At 43.7% G+C, this 3,047-nt stretch overlaps 1 pseudogene; it reads right to left on the minus strand.

Moving 5' to 3' along the window:
• Positions 1 to 240: 240 nt before the first annotated feature.
• On the minus strand, positions 241 to 1,434 carry LOC147751634 (uncharacterized; annotated as a pseudogene).
• Positions 1,435 to 3,047: the final 1,613 nt, after the last annotated feature.

The following is a 3,047-nucleotide window of genomic DNA, read 5'->3' on the forward strand; positions in this document are numbered from 1 at the left end:
CCCCTGCAAGAAAGTTCAACCGCTAACTTATTCAAGTGACTAATAAAAAGTGAATGGAAAATTTTTGAAACAAAGAGAAAAATGTAATTGAAACTGTGAGCCTTTTAACTAATTTTTATAAAGTGTGTATATATATATATATTTAGGTACATCTACCTCTTGATTTCCATTTTAAGAACAAGGAGGATTAAATAGTAGTATATATTTAAGCATTTGAGGATTTAAGATGGGCGCCTAATATTAAACCTTGCGGGCCCCTTTGCCCAGATCCATGAGTACCTCATCAGCTGCTTGCACGGACCTGATGTTATACATCTTGTTGTTGAACATTACTTTAAGGGCCACCGGAAACATGAGCTGAGCTGTTGCGTCCAATTTTCTGAAGGCGTCCAGGCGCATCCCAAATTCCCATTGCTTTTCAAGTGTTATTCTGGAGAGGTCCGATCTTATCAAAAAGGTAAAGCCTTTTCCTGACAGAGACTTTTATTTCAAGGCCAAATTTAAGATGCGTTCCTTTAAGACATACGTATGAAAATTGACTAAGATTTTTCGTGGTTTTGACCTCTGTGGATTCAGTTTGAAGGGATCTCTATGTACCCTCTGAATATCGGTCGAGAGTTCCGCAGAAGTATGTTCTAGAGATAGTGCTTCCTTCAGTAACGAAACAATGTATTGTTTGATAACTGACCCTTCGGATCCTTCCGGCACATTCAAAATACAGATGTTTCCCCTTCTTGCATTATTTTCAAGAGACTCCATCCTCTCACTCAGAGCCAGATCTTCCTTTGTAAGTTTTTTGATATGCTCCTTCGCCTGATCCAAATAGACTGATTGAGTGCCAACCGTTTCTTCTAACACTCCAGTTCTTATAGTAAGACTCTCAATTTTATTGTCGAGTGTTTCACAATAGTTTTTAAAATCTAGATGATTAGCAGATGATTCCGCGAATCCTTTTCTTATCTCCAGAGTAAGAGCTGAAAACATCTCCAGAACAGAGGCAGTCGTCATCGGAGGGGAAGAGGAAGAGGAAGGGACCACTAATGAGTTAATGTCAGATTGAACAGGGATAGTAGAGTCATCTACATCTGAACCCCCAGATGCACCTCCCAACTCAGTAGAGTCTACTTCCTCAGCCTCTTCAGCCTCTTCAGAAAAAACTGTGGCTTGAGCTTGAGGTAAACTCAGCTCTTGTATGAATTAGTGCTGGGGCTGAAATTGTCCTGGCAGGGGAGGCTGTAAGGATAATGCTTGTTGTCACCCTGTTTCTGGGTCCAATGATCCTTGCGATCTTGATGCTAAGTCGGCATTTACTACTTCTTCTATTACTTGACTGGGGTATTTTTCAACTTGGTCTGTCAACTCCGAGTGTGACGTAACCACTGACATGACAGGCTGGCCGGAAGATAAGGAATTGGCCTCTAATATTGATGCCATTCCTGGATCGTCTTCAGTTAGATGTAGAATCTGAGGAACGACTTTAAAGTAGGAACGAAGTGAAGGAATCATTTTTGAACCTGGTGGATGTAATGCCTTAGAATCCTTGGTCTTCACCTTGATTTTACTCTTGACAATTGTATTTTTCGATTTAAAGTCAGTGTTCAAAAAGGAAGATGACTTCTTCTTAGATATTATATTAACCCCTTTCCCAACTTCTATCTCCCTTTCTAGGTCACCGACTTTATTTAGTCCGGTTTTCTTTTTGCTTCCACGACCTCGACCTCGTTTGAGCTCGCCTTTAGGAGTATTAGGCAAGTAGCCAGTAGTTTTTAATGCGTTGGGGATCTTGGGAATATTTTTCCTTGAAGAAGCCTGTAAATGTTCCTTAACTTCAATAAGTTCAATAGCACAATCAGGTGAATCAGGTGAAATAGGAGTGTTTTCTATCAATGATAAATCTGTGAGACTTCTACTGCCCAAGTCATACCCAAAAGACCCCTCCACCGCAGCAAAGGGACCGGAATAGTGTATATATTGGGACTGGACTTGTAATCCTTCTTTAGAGTTTGAGATTGCAGTTATATCTGTGGGGTTCTCCAACTCTATTGCACTTCGAGAAGAAAACAGGCTCCTTAATCTCTTACCCTTCCTTAGCTCCAGCGCGGCTACACAAATCCTCGGGCTAGATATAGGGGTAATTTGTAACTCTAAGCGTCTTTCCAGGAGGGGAGAGAAGGAAGCAAAGCAGCTGCTTACTAGATGGACTGAAGGGCCGGTGGGTGCTTTAATTTCCGATTCCCCTCCCACACTAAAAGTCCGACCCAGATGATCCCCGGCTTAAATCATCAAAACCCCACTTGCCTGCACCGAAGGAGTCCACTCGATACCCGACACTACACCCGGTACCTCGACGTCCTCTGTAGCCGTAGCCATAGCCGTAGCCGTCTTCAACGCCGCTCTTGCAATGATCGAAGCACCATGGAGACAGAAAGAGGACTCCGGGGCACCGCCAGCTGCTCTGGAGAGAACCGACCATCCTTACGGTAACAGAATACGGTGATATAACTTTACCGTTCCCGTAGCAGAAATTAAACAGAAAAAGGCTCTCATAGGTCTCAGAGACCTTTACACATATCTCCTAGTACGCTGACTCTTTGCCGACTCCTCTTCATAGCGGGAGACGATCTTGCAGGGAGATCAACACGGAGCACCGCGGCGAGCTACGTGGCCGCCGCCATGTTCTTCCCAAACCTAAGGAAGAGTGTGGGTCGTATAGACCAATTTCCATTCTGAACGTGGATTACAAAATCTTTACCACAGTTCTATCTTCAAGATTGGCTGATATCGCACCGTCTGTCCTTCATTTGAATCAAAAGGGGTTCTTGAAGGGCAGACAATTATATGAACTGACTTACGATTTAATTGGTGCCATAGACATCGCAGCATCCACTAATCTTCCATTGGCGGCCATTACGCTGGACGCAACCAAGGCTTTCGACAGGGTTAATTGGGTGTACCTGTCGGAGGCCTTGGCTAAGTTTGGTGTCGGGGAAAGGTTTCGTAGGGCGATTGGCCTGTTGTATAGTAATCCCTCTGCATCCCTTCTCGTT

Source organism: Lissotriton vulgaris, chromosome 1_1 (assembly GCF_964263255.1).
Source record: "Lissotriton vulgaris chromosome 1_1, aLisVul1.2, whole genome shotgun sequence".
In the NCBI taxonomy this organism is placed as follows: Eukaryota; Metazoa; Chordata; class Amphibia; order Caudata; family Salamandridae; genus Lissotriton; species Lissotriton vulgaris.